At 36.5% G+C, this 23,891-nt stretch overlaps 1 protein-coding gene across 3 annotated transcripts in view; it reads right to left on the bottom strand.

Moving 5' to 3' along the window:
- The window catches only part of DIAPH2 (diaphanous related formin 2), a 1,026,009-nt gene that overhangs the window by 810,513 nt on the left and 191,605 nt on the right, over positions 1-23,891 (bottom strand). The window lies entirely within an intron of this gene.

The following is a 23,891-nucleotide window of genomic DNA, read 5'->3' as shown; positions in this document are numbered from 1 at the left end:
GAGAGAGGGAACACAAGCAGGGGGAGTGGGAGAGGAAGAAGCAGGCTCATAGCAGAGGAGCCTGATGTGGGGCTCGATCCCATAACGCCGGGATCACGCCCTGAGCTGAAGGCAGACGCTCAACCGCTGTGCCACCCAGGCGCCCCTGTGCAGAAGCTTTTTATCCTGATAAAGTCCCATAAGTTCATTTTATCTTTTGTTTCTCTTGCCTTTGGAGATGTGTGGTGAAAAAGGTTGCTCTGGCCGATGTCATAGAGGTTGTTGCCTATGTTCTCCTCTAGAATTTTGATGGATTCCTGTTCAAGTCTGGTTTTTTTTTTAAACGATTTATTTATTTGAGAGAGAGAAAATAAGCACGAGCAGGAGGGGCAGAGGGAGAGATATTCACAAGCACACTCCATGTGAGCATGCAGCCTGACGTGGGACTAGATCTCACCACCCTGAGATCATGACCTGAGCTGAAACCAAGAGTCGGATGCTTAACCAACTGTGCCACCCAAGTGCCCCAAGGCAGATAAGACATTTTAGTCAGAAATTACAATTATTATTGAGGTACAATGTTTAGGGATTTACTACTATAGCAAATAAATAAACATGGAGCTCAAGGCTAATGTTTCTCAAATCACTATCCTCAAACGTATTCTCAAAGGCCTCTGAATTGTTTAAGGTAAAATTTTACAGTTTCATTTCTTAAGTTATGTGATAAACCGATACATAAACTGTATCATTGGTATAACCACATTATAACCAATTCCTCCTAACTAATTGCAGTATTCACGTTTGCCTTTATGATCACATTGCTACTGGGAAGTATGATTTTAACTATCTTAGGTTAATGAGAACAGAGATGGCCTTAGTATGAAAACAATTCATTTTTTTTACCAAATAAAGAACAAATGACATTGCAGAATACTGTACTAACCAAAAATTAACAATAGATAGAATAGAAAATGAATGGTACGACTGGGTCATCCTATAGCCCTCTAAGCACAGAGAACTCCAAAATGTCCGCAATGTAGTATCTTCACGTTGTGAAAAGCAATTTATGTTCTGTAAAACATTATGCATTGCTTAATGCAAACTTTAATTTTATTGGCTTTGTATTTTTTCTTAATGTGTATACTTATTGTAAAAATTGGGTAAGAGCTATTGGCATAGATTATACCTCATTTCATGTTGGCACATACTAAACACTACAATTAAAACAAAGTCAACACTGGGGTCCTTGAGAAGGTTTTTCTTTTTTTTTTTTTAAGTTATTATTTTTATTTTTTTAATTTTAATTCCACTAAATGTACCATCTTATATTAGTTTCAGGTGTACAATATAGTAATTCAATAATTCCACACATCACCCTGTACTCATCACAAAAAGTGCACTCCTTAATTTCCATCATGTATATAACCTAACCCCCCTGGTAACCATCAGATTATTCTCTAAAATTAAAAGTCTGTTTCTTGCTCTGACTCGCTCTCTCTCATTTTTTTTCCTTTGCTTGTTTTGTTTCTTAAATTCCACATGAGTGAAATCATGTTATTTGTCTTTCTCTGTCTCACTTATTTTGCTTAGCATTATATTCTATAATTCCATCCTTTAACATTATACTCTCTAGCTCCATCCAGGTGATTACAAATGGAAACATTTCCTTTTTTATGGCTGAGTAATATTTCATTATGTATAAATGTGTGTACATATATTCCTAGGTATTTTATTATTTTGGGTACAAATGTAAATCGATTGTTTTCTTAATTTGCCTTTCTGCTGCTTCATTATTAGTGTACAGAAATGCAACAGATTTCTGCATATTTATTTCATATCCTGCAACATTTCTGAATTTGTTGATCAGTCCTAGCAGTTTTTTTGGTGGAGTCTTTTGAGTTATCTATATATAGAATCATACCATCTGGAAATAGTAAAAGTTCTACTTCTTTCTTACTTGTTTGGATACCTTTTCTTTTTGTTGTCTGACTACTATGGCTAGAATTCCAGTACTACGTTGAATAAAATTGTTGAGAATGGACATGCCTGTCTTGTTCCTGACCTTAGTAGAAAAGGTCTCTTTTTTCCCCATTAAGGATGATGTTTGCTGTGGATATTTCACAGATGGTCTTTATTATGTTGAGGTCTGTTCCCTCTAACCCTACTTTGTTGGCAGTTTTATCATACATAAACGGATCCTGTACTTTGTCCAATACGTCTTGTGCATCTACTGAATGATCATATGGTTCTTACCCTTTCTCTTATTGATGTGATGCATCACACTGATTGACACATGAATACTGAACCACCCTTCCATCCTGGTGATAAATCCTACTTGATTGTACGAATGAATTTTTAAATGTATTGTTGAATTGCATTTTCTAGTATTTTATTGAGAATTTTTCCATCTATGTCCACGAGGGATACTGCCCTGTAGTTTTCTTTTTTTGTGGTGTCTTTATCTGGTTTGGGTATGAAAGGGATTTTCTTTTAAAGGAGGCTTACATTTTGGCCAAATTTGAGAAACCAACAGAGGTAAGTAGAAAGCACTGGAAAGATTTAGGTTGTGGAGTGACAAATATCTGTATTGAAAATGATGGTTTGGGCAAGGAGGTATACAGAAAAGCAGCTAGGGGAGAACATGGAAACAGATTTATTTTGAGTCTTTTAAAATCATCAGGGAAGAATATGATGATGTGCTGTAAACACTGCAGTTAGAAAGACAACTCCAAGAGAGTCACTTAGGACATAAACGTATTTTAACTTGGTAAGTGAATGAATGGGGATGCTGGGCTAGCTAAGATGGAAAAACGAAGATGTTAATCAGGTTTAAGCAATCCATCTGAGTTACCTAATACTGTAATCTTCATTTTTACTCATCAGGAAACTGAGGGTGAGAAAAATTGGACAAAGTCACATTACTAGTAAGTGGTAGAACCTGCATTTGATCCCAAGTCTGTCTAACACTGAGGCCTGTGTGCTTAACCACTAATCAACTCTGCCTCCAAATTAGTATTGATAAAGTTGAGTTCAAGATTCCCATAAAGAGGGGTGCCTGGGTAGTGCAGTCGTTAAGCATCTGCCTTCGGCTCAGGGCGTGATCCCGGCGTTCCGGGATCGAGTCCCACATCGGGCTCCTCTGCTGGGAGCCTGCTTCTTCCTCTCCCACTCCCCTGCTGTGTTCCCTCTCTCGCTGGCTGTCTCTCTGTCACATAAATAAATAAAATTAAAAAATTAAAAAAAAAGATTCCCATAAAGAATAAAGAAAGTGAGAAAATAAGGCCAAGTAAGAAAATCTGAGAAGTGCTTACATTTAGGAGGACAATATAGAGTACAATATAGAGTATTTTATAGATAGATAATAGTGAGGGAGAGGATATTTTAATTTGTTTATATGCAACTGAACACCCAATTTTCTCTTTATGTGATCTGACCTCTAAAAAATTATCACAACATTAATAGTAACAAGTTTTTTACAATAAAATCAGTTATACCATAAATGCTGTTTATTTAAAGAAACTGACATCTTTGGGATCAAATAGTATTTTAGTAAGTATAATAGTATTTTAGTAAGACAGTCTCCTATCCTACTAAATGGGACTCCCTCTTCCTTAAAAAGAGGAATGTCTTGTTTAGGTTAGTATATGTAGACTCTAAAAATGCCTGGAAGTTCATCTTTCTTGGTTTTATTTCAATAAACTGATTTTATCTAACCAAGTCAAACATTTGTTTGTATTTTTTTTTTACAGTAGTGATGGATTTATAGGTTATTCAAGCTTTTTGTGATGTTTAATCTATGCTGCATGTGAACCAGTTCTAGTTCTTAAATAGTATACAAAGAATATCACAAAATACCTCTTGCTCAAAGCCCTGGCCTAACTTGAATAACCTGATAGACATACTGAGCTAGTACTGGAGTATGTAGTATTCATTGTTGTTGTTGTTGTTGTTGTTTTATAAAAGCATAAACAATGTTCTGGTTCGTAAGGACTATATATCATGTAACACAGATTATGCCAGTAGAAGCAGCAATATGATTTTAACCAAAGTGATGGCATTACTTTCATAGACTACCAACCATTTCTGCTGGTAGCATTCTTACTGCTCAAGACCTAAGTTGTGATCTTGAACTAAGAAAACACATACTCCTGTTTCATGAAAACAATTATTCTACAAAATAACATTACTTCGTGGTCTACATTTGACATTTTCTTACTTCAGCATAGCATCTATTTCTTAGAGAGGAAATCAATATAATCTAGCACTTCAACACATACACACACATCTCTAATAAAGCTTCATTTCCTTCTATTGCTACACAAACTAAAATGGCAGTGTTAAATATCTTTAATAGTTAAGATAATCAGTAATTATTTTTATAAATCTCATCACAAAATGAATCTTTCACTTTATCAAATATATTCAGTGAGGGATTTTTACTGCAAAGAATAAAAAGTACAATTTGTGGGTTTCTTAAGTATATGTTTACTCCACAAATAGAATTTATACTATGCAACTCTGACATCAGTCAGAGGATTCTGTTGCCAATTCTGCAATCCTTTAAACAACACAAAGTAAAACAACAACAAAAAAAGTCAGCGATCTGGAGCTCAGTAGGTTAATGCACTATTCTGACAATTCCAACTAGTACAATTTAAGGGCAAAACACTTTCAAAAGAAGAGGGTGCTATACATACATGTCTTTAGGTAAAAATAAGGGATCTTGCAAAAACAAAAGCCTTAAGATACCTTAGGATTCTTCAAAAGTTGTAGCATGTCATAGGCAAATATTAATGTCTTTATGCAGATCCACACAGTCAAAAATATAAAATGAGTTTCTAGGAGGAACAAGACATTATCCTAAGCATTGAGAGGAACATGCATAAAGTTCCTACCTGGCAAGAGATATTCATGCAATATCAAAGACTGATCTCATCTCTAAAAGCATGTATAGTCAGAAATTGCACTTATATACAAAACCAGCTCATACATTATAATTCATTGATTTCCTTAATATAGTAGGAGGAAAGTAACATTGGAGTCACTGAGATTTGATTTTGAATCCAATATCTGCTTCTTAGGACTGTTTAACTGCACAAATAACAATTTTTCTAGTTTTCATTATGTCTTAGAAAATTGTTTTGAGTATTTCAATATAAATATGTATAAAGTGTATAGCACTATGCCTGACACATAATTAGGTATACAATGGATATTGATTACCTCTCTTACCATCATCAACATCCAACTTCCTTTTTTAAAATTTTTAAGTATTGTTGGCAAACAATGTTCTAATAATTTCATGTTAACATCCAACTTCTTAAGTGTACTATGTGCCATTTTACATTTATTATCCTGATCCTTGTAAACAACCCTGAAAAGCAGTAATTATCCTCAATTTACAAATGAGAAAACTGACGCTCAAAAAAGTTAAGAAATTTATCTGAGGTCACACAGCTACTAAGTACTAGAGATCCAACTTTCATCTACTATTTGAACTCTTTGCTGGGGCCTACAAAGCCATGTGTAATTTTTCCCCTTCCCACTGTTACAACTTCATCTGACTTCATCGCACATCCCTATTCACTACTCACCAACCACACTGGTCTGTTATCTGTCACTCAAATGTCCCAAGCCCATTCCCACATTAGGGCCTTCACATGTATTTTTCCCTCTGCTCTTAGAAGACTCTTTTCCTGAATTTATACATGGTTGTGTCTGTCCCATTATTCAAATACCACCTTCTCACATAGGCCTTCTCTAACCATCCTGTAACATGCAGCTCATCATTAAAACAGCATCCAATAATAACCCACCTGACAATGATTTAGTCTTTTAGAGGCTCTTATTACAAATTCACATTTTTTTTGTTTACTCATCTGTTGATTATCTGAGATAATTTACACAATGAGAACAAACTTACCACCTTCAGTCAGATTCCCTTACTTTTCAAAGGCTATACCCTCTAAAACTCCTGGAAACAAGTCTCTAGATTCCTAATCTTACAAAAAACTGGAAATCGATCCTCATTTTTCCACAAACTGGGATCCATAAATCAGTCCATTTGATCTGTCTGGTCTCCTCATCAGTTAACACCTAACATATCATTTTAGATGAGAAGGCACTGTGAGAGACTTTGCTAGATTAGCTTGCCAATTAAAACACGACACCAATAACACTAAGGAGAAGTACACTAAAGAGGGAAACTCACTGGAGAAGATAATATGGCACTTAGATGTTAAGCCTTGCTCAATCACAATTTCTTTGTGCCATGAGACAAATACAGGTTCTCTTGGTAAATCTGTTCCCTCCTCCTATGAAAATGAGGTTGTTACGCTAGAAGACCAACTCTAAGGTCACTTGTAGATTGAGTATCCCACATTTCTAGGATAAAATGAGGAATAAAGAAATTGCATGAGGCCTTTGAAAAAGAGTGGCCACTATCAAGACAAAAAAGAAAAAAAAGGAAGAGAAGCACACACATCCCTGAAAGCATAATTCACTCCCCAAAAGTGATATTCCATTTAGACTCTGGGTTCCACCAGAATTGCAGAAATTTCACTTTATTCTCTAACCCTGCATAGATACCAAAAGGAAAAGATATTATCTACTCACTACTCCATCATTAGTCTTATAATTCTTTACCTCATCCGCCGGCCACTGTAAGTTTTACTAACTCAACAAACTTCAAGGGGAGTGACATTTCTGTAATGAATTACATAATTCTTTAAGAATATATATATTGTTGATTGAGTGATGTACTTTGTATTACTAGGACTTTACAAATTCCTACATTTGACAGGGGAGCTTCTTTGCTCCAATATATTTTTCATATACTGAAGCACACAAATCTGCATGGGGGGGCATTTTTATGAAAAACATCATATAAATCAGCAAATTTATTGATGTAGACCTCACCACTAATTTGTGACAATTCAAACAAAATGGTACCTGCCATTACCAATAACTATGGTGAAAAATTTAAACTATTTTGAAACATTACTGATATTCTAAAGCATTCAAAAAAAAGGGATTTTTCTCTTGGAATACTAAAAATTGCTACAGACCCTCTATTGAACTGGCTGCCCCAGAAAACTAAGATTAAAGGGCAAAAGTTCTACCTGTATACCAGAAAATAACTACTCGTGTAGTTTTATGCAAAGCATGAGCTCTTAGTGCTCAAAACAGAACCGCCTTAAAATATCTGGACCCAGAATAGTCAATACACCAGAAATGTGAATTTTGAAGAGTGATGAATGCACTGAGTTTGTAGAAAAGTGCAGTATATGCATGAAATATTATTTTTACCTAATATGCTATTTCAAAGTATTTTGTAGCTCCTGAGGTACATTATTTTTCTACGAAGCAACCTTAATTGCACTGCTTTCATTTTTTATTTCAACAATAATTTCTTTACTAAACATTTACTAAGCAACTGCGATGTGCTAGACACTGGGTATACAAAGATGTGTAGACACAGGTTCTTTCCTAAAGGAACTCAGTCAGACTTAATCGTCATCTTCTCTACCATGGGAATTTTTAAGGAAAATTCCTAAATGAGGTTAGGGATTATTTAAATTTGTCACACTCTTCTACTCAACCACTGTTTTTAGAAAATGTTCATTCTCAGGGGAGAAAAGACAGCAGAGGAGTAGGGGACTGCTTTTTCAGCTGGTCGCCTGCATCAAGCTGGATATCTACCAGATGATTCTGAACACCCATGAAATCAGCCTGAGATGCTGGAAGATACATCTGGATCTCTACAAACGAACATCTCCAGCGCTGAGTACTGAGGTATGAAGCAGGGAGCAGTGAAGCTGCGCAAATATCAGAAGATAAACAGAAGTGCTCAGGCGCCCAGGGAAGTAGAAGCCACCTGCACTGGGGAGCGGGCCGGACTCGCGGACCAGCACCTGGGAGAAAGCAGACTAAGACCGTGAGACTGGAAACGCAGGTGCAACCAGACTGAAAACCGGAGCTCCGAAGCACGCACTCCAACTAGACTGAAGCCGGGAGCTCCGGAGCACACGCGACCAGACTGAAAACTCGCACTCCGGAGTGCAGGTGAACCACACTGAAAGAGGGAACTGAGGAGCGCATGTGGGAACCAGGGGTGGCTGGCGGTGGTAGAAGCACAAAGGACAGAGACTTGCCAGCCCTGGAAGCGAGGGCTGGAAGAGAGGCTGTGGGGAGCACAACCTGGGACTCCAAGGGTTTTTAGCAGCAACGACAGAAACAGAGTTAAAGTGGGCAAGAGAGCTCAGTGGAGAGCGCACTGTAATCTCTGTTCTGACAGAGAGGCTAGGATACGCCAATGCTACTCTCAGAAGAGTCACGGAAAACCAAAAGGGAAAGTCGCCAGAGAACAAAAGCCAGGAAATACCAGCACACATTGTGCCCATCCCCATGCCCCCTCGCAGGGGACAGGGCAACTCTACCCAAACAGGGCAGCCTGATTATCAACGAGGCAGGCCCCTCCCCCAGAAGGCAGGCTGAACAATCAGGAAGCCAACATCCCTAAGGTCCCTATAAAAGAAGTGCACACAGCTGGGGCCCTGGTCAATAATTTGGGCTCTAGGCATCCCCGCAACTTTCAGCAGAATGACAAGGAGGAGAAACCCCCCCCCCAACAAAGAAAAGACAATGAGTCTGTGGCCTCTGCCACAGAACTGATGGATATGGATATAACCAAATTGTCAGAAATAGAGTTCAGAGTAACAATGGTCAAGAGGATGTGTAGACTTGAAAAAAGTATTAACGAAAATATTAACGAGAATATAGGATCTCTAAGGGCGGAAATGAGAGTGAATCTGGCAGACATTAAAAACGCTAAGAATCAATTCCAGTCAAAACTAGACGCTCTGACGGCCAAGGTAAATGAGGCAGAAGAACGAATAGTGAATTAGACGATGGGAGGGTAGAAGAGAAGTTAAAACAGAAACTTAGCTCAAAAAAACCCAATCTCAAGAATGTAGATTATGGGAGATTACTGACTCAATAAAACGTTCCGATGTCAGAATCATCGGCATCGCCGCAGGGGTGGAGAAAGAGACAGGTCTAGAAGAGATATTTGAACAAATTGTAGCTGAGAACTTGCCTAATCCGGCATAGGAAATAAGCATTCGTGTCCAAGAGGCACAGAGGACCCCTACCGGGATAATGACAACAGACCTACACCATGTCATGTTATAGTGTAATTCGCAATATTAGATCCAAGGATACAGTATTAAAAGCAGCCATGATAAAGAAAATCCTTACGTACAGAAGGAAAAATATCAGAATAACGTCAGACCTGTCTACAGAGACCTGGAAGGCCAGGAAGGATTGGCAGGGTATTTTCAAGGCTCTATCTGAGAATAACAAGCAGCCAAGGATCCTTTATCCAGCAAGGTTGTCATTCAGACTTGATGGAGAGATAAGAACCTTCCAAAATCAGCAGAAAATGAAGGAATTCGTGACCACCAAAACACCCTACATGAGATATTAAGGGGGGTTCAATAAAAGTAAAAAGGCCCCAAGACTGAAACAGAACAGAAATTTACAATCTATAGAAAAAAAGACATCACAGGCAACATGACATCATTAAAATCATATCTCTCAATGATCACTCTCAATATGAATGGCCTAAATGCTCCCATAAAACGCCACAGGGCTGCCGATCGGATAAAAAGACATGATCCATCCATTTGCTGTCTACAACAGACTCTTCTTGAACCTAAAGATACATCCAGACTGAAAGTGAAGGGATGAAAAACCATTTTTCATGCCAACGGACCTCCAAAGAAAGCTGGGGTAGCAATTCTCCATTCAGACAGATTAGATTTTAAACTAAAGACTGTAGTTAGAGATACAAAAAGACACTATATTATTCTTAAAGGATATATCCAACATGTGGATATGACAATTATAAATATCTATGCCCCCAAGAGGGGAGCAGCTGGATACACAAGCCAACTCTGAAAGAGAATAAGGAGACATATAGATAATAATATGTTAACAGTAGGGGACCTCAATACTCAGCTCTCAGCAATAGATAGATCACCTAAGCAGAAAATCAACAAAGAAACAAGAGCTTTGAATGACATACTGGGCCAGATGGGCCTCATAGATATATATAGAACACTCCACACCAGAACAAAAGAATACTAACTGTTTTCGAATGCACATGGAACTTTCTCCAGAATAGATCATATACTGGGTCACGGAACAGGTCTCAACCAATACCAAAAGACTGAGATTATTCCCTGCATATTCTCAGACCACAGTGCATTGAAATAGGAACTCAACCACAAGGAGAAATTTGGAAGAAACTCAAACACGTGGAAACTAAGAACCATCCTGCTCAAGAATGATTGGGTAAACCAGGAAATCAAAAATCAGATTAAACAATTTTTGGACACCAATGAGAATGAAAACACATCGGCCAAAACCTATGGGACACTGCAAAGGCGGTCCTAAGGGGAAAATACATAGCCATCCAAGCCTCACTCAAAAGAATAGAAAAATCTAAAACGCAGTTTTTATATTTGCACCTTAAGAAACCGCAGCTGGAACAGAAGAACAGGCCTAAGCCACGCACGAGAAGGCAGTTGATCAATATTAGAGCAGAGATCAGTGAATGAGAAACCAGTAGCACAGTAGAGCAGATCAACAGAACTAGAAGCTGGTTCTTTGAGAGATTAAATAAGGTCAATAAGCCACTGGCCAGACTTATTCAAAACAATAGAGAAAGGACCCAAATTAATAAAATTATGAATGAAAGGGGAGAGATCATGACCAACACCAATGAAATAGGAAGGATCATTAGAAACTTTTATCAACAGCTTTATGCCAATAAATTAAATAACCTAGAAGACATGGATGCCTTCCTAAAAACCTATAAACTACCAAGACTGAAACAGGAAGAAATTGATGATATAAACAGACCGATTAATTATAAAGAGATTGAAGCAGTGATCAAAAACCTCCCCAAAAACAAGAGTCCAGGGCCTGACGGATTCCCCAGGGAATTCTATCAAACATTCAAAGAGGAAATAATACCTATCTCCTGAAGCTATTTCAAAAAATAGAAACAGAAAGAAAACTACCAAACTCATTCTATGAGGCCACGATTACCTTGATCCCCAAAGCAGGCAAAGATCCCATCAAAAAGGAGAATTACAGACCAATATCCCTGATGAATATGGATGCCAAAATTCTCGACAAGGTCCTAGCTAATAGGATCCAACAGTACATTAAAAGGATTATCCATCACGACCAAGTGGGATTCATCCCTGAGATGCAAGGGTGGTTCAACATTTGCAAATCGGTCAGTGTGATAGAACACAACAACAAGAAGAGTCAGGAACCATATGATCCTTTCAATTGATGCAGAAAAAGTGTTTGACAAAATACAGCATCCTTTCCTGATTAAAACCCTTCAGAGTGTAGGGATAGAAGGTACATTCATCAATTTCATGAAAACCATCTATGAAAAGCCTATAGCGAATATCATTCTCAATGGGGAAAAACTGAAATCCTTTCCCTTAAGATCAGGAACACGACAAGGATGCCCACTCTCACCATTATTATTCAACATAGTACTAGAAGTCCTTGCAACAGCAATCAGACCACAAAAAGGGATAAAAAGTATCCAAATCGGCAAAGAGGAAGTCAAACTGTCTCTCTTCGCAGATGACATGATACTCTATATGGATAACCCAAAAGACTACACCCCCAAATTACTTGAACTTATAAAGCAACTCAGTATTACGGCAGGATACAAAATCAATGCTCAGAAATCAGTTGCATTTCTACACACCAACGAGACAGAAGAAAGAGAAATTAGGGAATCCATTCCACTTACAATAGCACCAAAAATCATACATTATCTCAGAATTAATATAATCAGAGAGGTAAAGGATCTAATTCTATAAACTGCAAATCACTCTTCAAAGACATTGAAGAAGACACAAAATGATGGAAAAATATTCCATACTCATGAATCCGAAGAATTAACATAGTTAAAATGCCTATATTACCCAGAGCAATCTACACTTTCAGTGCTATCCTGATCAAATACCAATGACATTTTTCAAAGAGCTGGAACAAACAGCCCTTAAACTTGTGTGGAACCAGAAAAGGCCCCGAATCGCCAAGGAATTGTTGAAAAGGAGAAACAAAGCTGGGGGCATCACATTGCCAGATTTCAAGCTATACTACAAAGCTGTGATCACCAAGACAGCATCATATTGACACAAAAACAGCCATATAGACCAATGGAACAGAATAGAGAACCCAGAAATGGACCCTTGTCTCTTTGGGCAACTAATCTTTGACAAAGCAGGAAAAAACATCCAGTGGAAAAAAGACAGTCTCTTTAATAAATGGTGCTGGGAAAATTGGACAGCTACATGCAAAAGAATGAAACTTGACCACTCTCACACCATACACAAAGATAAACTCTAAATGAGTGAAAGACCTCGATGTGAGACAGGAATTCATCAAAATCCTAGAGGAGAACATAGCCTGCAACCTCTTTGACATGGACCACAGCAACTATTTTCATGACACATCTCCAAAGGCAAGAGAAACAAAAGAAAAAATGAACTTGCGGGACTTCATCAAGATAAAAAGCTTCTGCACAGCCAAGGAGACCGTCAAAAAACTAAGAGGCAGCCCACGTAATGGGAGAAGATACTTTCAAATCACACTCCAGATAAAGGCTGGTATCCAAGATCTACAAAGAATTTCTCAAACTCAATACACAAGAAACAATCAAATGAAAAAATAAGCAGAAGATATGAATAGACAGTTTTCCAATGAAGACATACAAATGGCCAACAGACACATAAAAAATGTTCAAAATCATTAGCCATCAGGGAAATTCAAATCAAAAGCACACTGAGATACCACCTTACGCCAGTTAGAAAGGCAAAAATTGACAAGGCAAGAAACAACAAATGCTGGAGAGGATGTGGAGAAAGGGGATCCCTCTTACACTGTTGGTGGGAATGCAAGTTGGTACAGCCACTCTGGAAAACAGTGTGGAGGTCCCTTAAAAAGTTAAAAATTGAACTACCCTATGATCCAGCAATGACACTACCAGGTATTTACCCCAAAGATACAGACATAGTGAAGAGTAGGGCCATATGCACCCCAATGTTCATAGCAGCATTGCCCACAATAGCTAAATTGTGGGAGGAGCCGAGATGCCCTTCAACAGATGAATGGATTAAGAAGATGTGGTCCACATATACAATGGAATATTACTCAGCCATCAGAAAGAATGATTACACAACATTTGCAGCAACATGGATGGGACTGGAGGAGATGATGCTAAATGAAATAAGTCAAGCAGAGAAAGACAATTATGTGGTTTCACTCATTTATGGAACATAAGAAATAGGAAGATGGGTAGGAGAAGGAAGGTAAGAATGAAGGGGGGGTAACCAGAAGGGAGAATGAACCATGAGAGACTGTGGACTTTGGGAAACAAACTGAGGGCTTCAGAGGGGTGGGGGTTGGGAGATTGGGATAGGCCGGTGATGGGTATTAAGGAGGGCACATATTGCATGGTGCACTGGGTTTTACACACAAATAATGAATCATGGAACATTACATCAAAAACGAAGGATATGCTGTATGGTGACTAACATAATAAAAAATTATTATGAAAAAAAAGAAAATGTTCATTCTCAATTAGAACAAGTGAGATCAACATATACACAAAATTTGCAGATTCAGAAAAAAAACACTGATTCAAGGAATGACATTATAGAAATTATATTTCATGTCACTCTTTCATAGTCCAATTCTTAAATGAAAATATGACACATTAGTAAAGAAAAGTACTTTTATGCCATTTTTAGACTCACTGTTCTAACCCATGGTGAATTTAAGCGTTCATTTTCCTTCTCACATGAAAAGGTAATACATTATTCTGTGTTTATCATATATTTAAAGTGATATAAGTTATAAAGCAGAACCTACTTATTCATAGTGCAATGTCACTTTTTGCTACATTTGGAGAAACCCTATAGCCCATCTATACTTTGTGAAAGTAACCAAAGCCTTTAATTCTTAAATTGCGAATATAATTTGAAAGTATAAAAATTAATTTCTACTTTCAAAATTTAGATTCACTTTAGTTTTGGGTCTCTCATGTTAGAATTTTTTTGGAAGGACACAAAATGTATTAGGAAAAAATATTACATTAATCCCTCCAGCATCCCTGTAAGGTGAGACATATATTTCATCCCCGTTTTACAGACTGGGCAACTTCTTTAATCAAATTTGGCCATGAAACACAATAATAAATAAAGCTGGAAATAGAACGTAGGGCATCTGATTTCTACTCCAGTATCCTATACATTAGTCATACTCTGCCATGACTTTGGTATTTCTCATTGTCCTAAAATACTGTCCAGGATCACTCATTCTCCAAAGTAGTAGCTCAGTTGTCAAGGAAACAAAGATATAGAATTTAGGAAAAAAATTAGTAGTGCACTATCACAAAGTAATAACCCAGCACAAAAATGAGATTCCATGTATAGAAATTCTATATACATACTGCCTTCAGAAAAAGTTGTGTAAGATTCAAATCTGTATGTAAAATAGTATACTTTGTTTATTACATTAATTTGATAATGTATTACACACAAATATACAGAAATTATGCACTCATTGATGTAAAATACAGTTAAAGAAACTAAAAACCCCTGCTCATTTGGTGAGATGCAAAACCTTTTACAATGCTGGTAGCAACAGACAGGCTTGGCATAATCTTCCTGGGAAGCCATCTGATAAGAAGAATCAACAGCCTCAAAAGTTAAACAATCTCTTTGACCTAGTAATGCTACTTCTAGGAATATATCACAGGAAAAAATCTGAATTTTAGACTGAGCTTTATGCTCTAAGATAATCATGAAATCATTTTTTAATAGAGAAATGTATAAATACTTTAAGATACCAAATGTAGGGAAACAGGGAGATAAACCATGGCAGCTATATAAAATGGAACATTACGTAGTCATTATTTTCATGACGTAGAAATATATGAGTCAATGTCATGTGCAATGAGATACAAAACTCCATGTACAGTATGATTTCAACTATGTAAAAATATATCAAACATCTAAATAGTAATCTATGGCAATGTTAGTGGTAATTATGCCCGAGTAATAGCATTTTAGATATATATATTTCCTCTTTAAAACTTCATCAAAAACTAAAGATGTACTATATGTTGGCTAACTGAACATAATAAAATAAATAAAACTCATATTATATACATTCTAAAAAAAAATTTAAAAAACTTCCTGTGTTTCCTGATTTTCTATATTGAAGATTATTATTTTTGTTATTAAACTATATTGAATGTTATTTTAAAAGCAAAGGTCTATCATCTATTTTGGTCAAATTTACTCATATACATAAGTATAAGGCTTGAATAAAGAAAAGGTAAGAGTAAAAGAGATAAGGATAAAATAAATAACAATAAAGGAAAGACAAAAACAATATAGGGAAAAACCTAGAAAGGAATCATTCATAATGAGGACACAAAAGAAAACCCTCCCATCATACAAAGCAAGCACAATCACTCCTGCTTCAACAACAACAAAAAAGTTGTACCCTTTCAATCTCAGCCTCTAAGAAGCTGTTTACTCAAATACCTATCACCTTCTATTTGTTAAAATAGGAGTCCAGACACATTTTTACAGATAGCCATTTATAGGTAAAACATATTGATGGAGGAGGAAGAAGGAATATGGCTTATGTATCACCTTCAGTTCTATACAAGCATAAAAGAACAAAGAAAAAAAGACTTTTCCCAAGAACGGTTTCCACGTATATTTCATTCAGTTAAAAATTCTTCCTCAAGTTTTAATACCTTCTCATTGATTCTATAGTCAATAATTAGGACAAGCCCTACACTCTGCCTTAAAATGTGTAGAGCAACACAGGAATCATTGCAAGATAAATGCAAAAACAGCCACAATAAAACAAATCAACAATCTAACAATACGAACAGAACTTTAACTAGTTGTAGTGTGATGACACCATTTTAATGGTCAATAATTAGTATAAATGGTTTATAATTAGACTGGTGTCATATCATTTAATCTATGCTGACATGACCATGTATACATACATAAATATACAGAGAAAAGTAACTAGTCTAAACTCCAGGTATGGTCAAAATCACCTATTTAACAATAGCGTTAGTTGGAACTCTCTAGCTGCTGTTCATTCTTGGGAATCCATGGTAATTATTCACTGACCATCTCCTATATATAAGTCACTATGTAAGGTATTGTAGATAAAACAGAGACATATGAGACAGTCTTTGCTTCGAGGACCTTAAAGAGAGGAGGAATGCTTATAAACCTCAATGAGGTATCACCATTACAATGATTCATTCATTCAAATACTAAGTTATTAATTCATTTCAAAACATTACTGGAAATATACTGTGTGTGGCATTTGTTCATGGTGCTAATGAGCTGATTAAAAAACCAGTGCTGAAATTCAAAGACTAAAATAAAATTAAAGGAGTTTACAATGTGCAATGTAGGCAAAAACCATACAGATTCATTCAATAAATACATAATGACCATCACATGTGTGCCAGGCACTCTTAACTCTGAGGATATAGGAGTAAACCAAGTAGACCATGGGCTCTACTGAGGAGGCTTTATTATCTAGTAATATAAGTAGAAAGGAAAGGGATAGAGTCGTATGGGAACACAGGAGGACCCAACTCAGATGTCTAGGAAGGCTTCCTGGAAGAAAGAAAAGTCTAAAATGAAACCTGAAGGATAAACAGGGTTTAGGAAACATAGAAAAAAGCTCAAGCAAGGTTTGATGGGTGAGGGACAATGTTCCAGGTGGAGGGCATAGCACCAGAGAAGACTCCATGAAGGCAGACAATACATAATCAAGGAAATGGAAGAAATTTAGCATGGCTGTCAGTGTGTGCAAGATTAAGAGAGAGAGAGAACAAACAAGCACGTGAGAATATAAGTGAGGAAAGAGAGAATTTATATGCATAGGGAGTAGATGTTGGTGAAGTAAATATAGGCTAAGGGCTGAAGTCCCTTGAAAACCTCATTCAAAGGTTTGAATTTAATTAAGCCAAGTGAAATCACGGAGTGGTTTTACACTGGGGAGTAATACGTTTACATTTGTGAAGAAGGAAGAAAAATGTAGAAGAAAGGGAAGCAAGGCTGGAGAAAAAGTTCTGTTGGTATAATCTGGGTGAAGAGGATAATTGCCTAAACAAGTAAAGAGACAGTGGGAACTGTAGGGGAAATGATACGTTTCAGAGATATTTTAGCAGTTAGAATCAACAGGATGTGTTAACGGATTAGACGGACAGAATGAGAAAGTAAAAGGGATCAAGAAAGATGGCCAAATCTCTGGTTTAATTAGATATTTGGATTTATGGCAGTGTCCTTTTCCCAAGGTAGAGAATAAAGGAGGAACACACGTTGTTCTCTTATTTTAATTAGTATTAATTCCAGGTTCATTTTCTTTCTTTTTTATTATTAGTATTAGAATATAATGTATTATTTGTTTCAGGGGTATAGGTCTGTGATTCATCAGTCTTACAAAACACACAGCGCTCACCACAACATATACCCTCCCCAATGTCCATCACCCAGCCACCGCATCCTTCTACCCCCTCCCCTCCAGCAACCCTCAATTTGTTTCCTGAGATTAAAAGTCTCTTATGGTTTGTCTCCCTCTCTGGTTTCATCTTGTTTCATTTTTTCCTCTCTTCCCATATGATCCTCTGCCTTGTTTCTTAAATTTCACATATCAGTGAGATCATATGATAATTATCTTTCTCTAATCGACTTATTTCCCTTAGCATAATACCCTCTATTTCCATCCACATTATTGCAAATGGCAAGATTTCATTTTTGATGACTGCATAATATTCCACTGTATACGTACACCACATCTTCTTAATCCATTCATCTGTCGATGGACATCTGGGCTCTTTACATAGTTTGGCTATTGTAGACATTGCTGCTATAAACACTACAGTGCACATGTCCCTTCGGATCACTACATTTTTATCTTTGGGGTAAATACCCAGTAGTGCAATTGCTAGATCATAGGGAGGCTCTATTTTCAACTTTTTGAGGAAACTCCATACTGTCTTCCACAGTGGATGCACCAGCTTGAGCATTCCCACCAACAGTGTAGGAGGGTTCCCCTTTCTCCGAATCCTTGCCAACATCTGTCATTTCCTGACTTAATTTTAGCCATTCTGACTGGTGTTAGGTAGTATCTCATTGTGGTTTTGTATTTCCCTGATGTCAAGTGATGTTTCAGCCCTTTTTCATGTGTCTGTTGGCCATTGGGATGTCTTCTTTGCAGAAATATCTGTTAATGTCTTCTGCCCATTTCTTGATTGGATTATTTATTCATTGGGTGTTGAGTCTGATAAGTTCTTTATACATTCTGGATACTAGCCCTTTATCTGATATGTCATTTTCAAATTCTGTTGCTTGTGTTTTGATTTTCTTGATTGTTTCTTTTGCTGTGCAAAAGCTTTTTATCTTGATGAAGTCCCAATAGTTCCTTTTTACCTTTGTTTCCCTTGCCTTTGGAGACGTGTCTAGGAAGAAGCTGCTGCAGCCGAGGTCAAAGTGGTTGCTGCCTATGTTCTCCTCAAGAAGGTTTTCTTATAATTTTTACATTGTTTATAATAGATGGGTGTTTGTTATTTTACCCCCAATGGAATAAAAGAATACTATTCTAAATGTGCTTTCCTCTTACAGCCCTTGAATGATTTTTTCTAAATATTTTTATTTTTTAATTCAGTTAAATTAACATATAGTGTCTTATAAGTTTCAGAGGTAATTTAGTGATTCTTCAGTTGCATATAGCACCCAGTGCTTACTACATCACATGCCCTCCTTAATGCCCATCATCAAGTTATCCCATCCCCCAACTCACCTCCCCTTGAGCAAACCTCAGGTTGTTTCCTATAGTTAAGAGTCTCTTATGGTTTGTCTCCCTCTCTGTTTTCATCTTATTTTTCCTTCCCTTCCCCTATGTTCATCTATCTTGTTTCTTAAATTCCACAAATGGGTGAAGTCATATGATATTCATCTTTCTCTGACTCACTTATTTCACTTATAGCCCTTGAATGATTTGAAGACAAGTTTATCTTGCCTAACATTTCTCTTGATCAGCTTTCAAATATTTCATTAAATGAAATTTAGTTTTCATCAAATGAAAGAATGCATGGAAAACACTTAAAGTGATTCCTGATCCACTGAACATGATCAATACAAATTGAATCAGTATTAGTTAGCAGAATACTTTAGCATTTCTTACATTATTCTTAGAAGTCTGTGCCATTATCATTCTCTCTACAATCCCTTAAAAGTAAAGTTTGGGAGAGGTAAAAAAAAAAAGTCATTAAAACTCCCACCATAACAGAAAATAGTTTTTATGTCTGTCATCTAATCTTTGCTTGCATGCTTAAATTTTACATACTTGAAAACATACATCATATCACATGTAATTGTGTTTGACCATCATATCAGAAGAATGTATTCACTATTCTACACAGCCTAAGAAGTCATTATAATAGCTACCTGATATTCTCCTAAGTGTGTCACCAATAATTTAAGCATTCCCTTCCCTGGACTAAGGTTACCACCCATGCCAATTTCCCATTAGTATGAACAATCACTCAAGGAATCACTTTCAATTCTTTTGGATAATTTCCTTAGGATAAATTATCCAAAGAACTATTTACCAGGGGTCAAAGGGTATACGCATTTTGTATATACTGTCAAACTGAATTTTAAACATGTTTAATGCTACCAGAACAATAGAGTAATTTAAAAATTTCACTATATTAGGTAATGTCACTTGTTACTTCCCATTGAATAGTGATAAATGAGCCCTCATGATCAGAAAATTTATGTTAATTAATTGGTATTTTAATTTCCCCCTATTTCACTGATTTTATTTCCACTTATATGTATTGTCTGTATCTATTGCATATTTATCTCTCCAAACCTAAATGTTTCCACCATAACCTATACGGTCCTTACGTACTAACAATATAAATCCCTTATGTGATAAACTTAGATTTTTCTCGGTTTTATTTGTCATATTTTTCATATAGATCTTAGTTTTTATTTATTCAAAGGAGTAAATATTTTCTTTATAATTTCATTTATTGTAAACTTAAAAGTTTTTACAATGGAGACTTAGAAAAAATGCCAAGATAGAGGAATTTATCACTAATAAAGAACAAAACAGGTCCACGAACAGAGATCTAAGTGAAACAGAGAGAAATAAAATGCCTAATGGAGAATTTAAAGCAACAATCATAAGGATACTTCCTGGGCTTGAGAAACAAATAGAAGACTTCAGGGAAACCCTTACCAAAGAGATAAAAAAGTTAAAAAAAAGAATCAATCAGAGATGAAGAATATAATAAATGAGATTGGAAATAAGCTTTATGCAATGAACAGCAAGCTTGAAGCAGAAGAACAAATCAGTGATATAGAAGAAAAAAATAATGTAAAATAAGGAAGCTGAACAAAACAAAGAATCACACAATAAAAAAAAAGACTCGGAGAACTCAGTGACTCCATCAAATGTAATAACATTCATAATATAAAAGTCCCAAAAGAAGAAGATAGAGAAAAGACGACAGAAAAAATATATGAAAACATCTTAGATGAAAACATCCCTAATCTGGGAAAGGAAAAAGATATCCAAATCCAGGAGGCACAGAGAACTCCCATCAAAATTAATAAAACCAGGCCAACACCAAGACATACCATAGTGAAATTTGCAAAATATAGTGATAAAGAAAATATCCTAAAAGCAGCAGGACAAAAGAAGTCCCAAACTTATAAAGGAAGACCCATAAGGCTAGCTACAGATCTCTCCCCAGAAACATGGCAAGCCAGAAGGGAGTGGCATGATATATTCAATTTGCTGAATGGGAAAAAATTTGCAGCCAAGAATACTCTATCCAGCAAGGCTATCATTCAAAACAGAAGGAAAGATGAAGAGTTTCCCAGACAAACAGAACCTAAAGGAGTTTGTGAAGACTAAACCATCCCTGGAAGAAATATTAAAGGACACTCTCTGAGGGGAAAGGAAAGACGAAAAGTGACAAAGACAAGAAAAGAACTCCAGAAAGAATGAAAAATCACCTAGTAAAATGACACTAAATGTATATCTCTCAATAATTACTCTGAATATAAATGGACTAAATGCTCCAATCAAAAGACACAGGGTGTCCGGATGGATAAAAATGAAACACCCATTTACGTGCTGCTTCAAGACCTAAGGATAACTGAAGACTGGAAGTGAGGGGATAGAGAAAAAATTATCATGTAAATGGATGTCAAAAGAAATCCAGGGTACCAATACTTACAAGGGAAAAAGTAGACTTTAAAACATAGACTGTAAGAAGAGACAAAGGGCACTGTATCATAATAAAGGTGACAAAACAACAAGAAGTTCTAAGAACCATAAATACTTAAGCCCCCAAAGTGGAAGCACCCAAATACATAAAACAATTAATAAATCATAAAGTAACTCACCAATAATAACAACACAATAGTAGAGGACTTTAACACTCCACTTATATCAACGGAAAGATGATGTAAGCAGAATATCAACAAAGAAACAATGGCTTTGAATGACTCACTGAACTAGATGGACTTAACTGATATATTCAGAACATTCCACCCTAAAACAGCAGAATACACATTCTTTTCCACTGTACATGGGAAATTTTCCAAAACAGATCACATACTAGGTCACAAATCTGGCCTCAACAAGTACAAAAATATTACAATCATGCCACACATATTTTCTGACCACAATACTATGAAAATTGAACTTAACCACAAGAATAAATTTGGAAAGAACACAAATACACGCAGGTTAAACAACATGGTACTAAAGAATGAATGGGTCAACCAGGAAATCAAAGAAGAAATTAAAACAAAATACATGGAAACAAATGAAAATGAAAACACAGGGGCACCTGGGTAGCTCAGTCGGTTAAGAGTCTGCCTTCAGCTCAGTTCCTGACCTCAGGGTCCTGGGATCGAGCCCCACCTGTGGCTCCCTGCTCAGCGGAGAGTCTGCTTCCCCCTCTCCCTCTGCCCAACCCCCCCACTTGTGTGTGTGTGCAGGCACTTGCTCTCTTTGTCTTTAATAAATAAATAAAATCTTTAAAAAAGGAAAAGAGAAAGGACCCAAATAAAATCACGAATGAGAGTGGAGAAACAACAACCAACACCACAGAAATAAAAACAAATATAAGAGATTATTATGAGAAACTACATGCCAACAAGTTGGACAAACTGGAAGAAAGAGATAAATTCCTTGACACGTATAAACTACCAAAACTGAAACAGGAAGATATACGAAACTTGAAGAGACTGATAGCCAGCAAAGAAATTGAATCAGTAATCAAATATCTCCCAAAAAACCAACGTGCAGGGCCAAATGACTTCAGAGATAAATTCTACCAAACATTTAAAGGGTTAATACCTACTAATACCTAGTCATTTCAAGCTACTCCAAAAAGAAATAAAAAAGGAAGGAAAATTCCCAAACTCATTCTCTGAGGCCAATATTACCCTAATACCGAAACCAGGTAGACTCCACGAAAAAAGACAACCATAAGACAATATCCCTGGTGAACATGGATGCAAAAATTCTCCATAAATACTAGCAAACCAAATATCACATTACATTAAAAGAATCACTCACTACGAACAAATGGGATTTACTCCTGTGTTGTAAAAGTGGATCAATATTAACACATCAGATTAATAAACAAAAGAGTAAGAACCGTATGATCCTTTCAACAGATGCAGAAAAACCATTTGACAAAGCACAACATCCATTTATGATAAAAACTCCTGTGCTGCCTCAGTTGGTTAAGCATCTGACTTCAGCTCAAGTCATATCTCAGGGTACTGGGATCAAGCCCCATGTCAGGCTACAAGCTCAGCAGGGAGTCTGTTTCTCCCTCTCCCTCTACCCCTACCCCACCCTCGTGCATGCTTTCTTTCTCAAATAAATAATTAAAATCATTTAAAAAAAACTCTCAACAAAGTAGGGATAGAGGGACCATATCTCAACATAACAAAGGCCATATACAAAAAACCCACAGGAAATACTATCCTCAATAGGAAATAACTGAAAGCTTTTCCTCTACATGGAGGAACAAGACAGGGATGGTCCACTCTCACCACTGTTATTAACATAACACTGGAAGTCCTAGCCACAGCAATCAGACAACAGAAAGAAACAAAAGGCACCAAATCTGTAAGAAGAAGTCAAATATTCACTATTTGCAGATGACATGTTATTCTCCCTAAACACTTAAAAGACTTTACCAAAAAATTGCAAAACTGATAAACAAATTCAGTAAAAGTTGCAGGATATAAGAACAATGTACAGAAATCTGTTGCATTTCTATATACCAATAATAAAGTAGCAGAAAGAGAAATCAAGGAATCAAACCCATTTATAATTGCACCAAACACCATAAGATACTTAGGAATAAACTGAACCAAAGAGGTAAAAGTTCTGTACTCCGTAAACTATAGAACACTTGTGAAAGAAACTGAAGATGACAGAAAGAAATGGAAAACCATTCCATGCTCATGGATTGGAAGAACAAATATTATTAAAATGTCTATACTGCCCAAAGCAATCTACACATTTAATGCAACCCTATCAAAATACCACAAGCATTTTTCAGAGAGCTGGAACAAACAATCATAACATTTCTATGGAACCACAAAAGACCCCAATTAGCCAAAGCAACTTAAAAAAGAAACGCAAAACTGGAGGCATCACAATTCTGGACTTCAAGTTATATTACAAAGTTCTAGTGATCAAAACAGTAGGGCACT

This window comes from Ailuropoda melanoleuca, chromosome X (genome assembly GCF_002007445.2).
Source record: "Ailuropoda melanoleuca isolate Jingjing chromosome X, ASM200744v2, whole genome shotgun sequence".
Classification (NCBI taxonomy): domain Eukaryota; kingdom Metazoa; phylum Chordata; class Mammalia; order Carnivora; family Ursidae; genus Ailuropoda; species Ailuropoda melanoleuca.
Note: the sequence above shows the minus strand (reverse complement) of the source record. Positions and strands in the feature narration are given on the sequence as shown.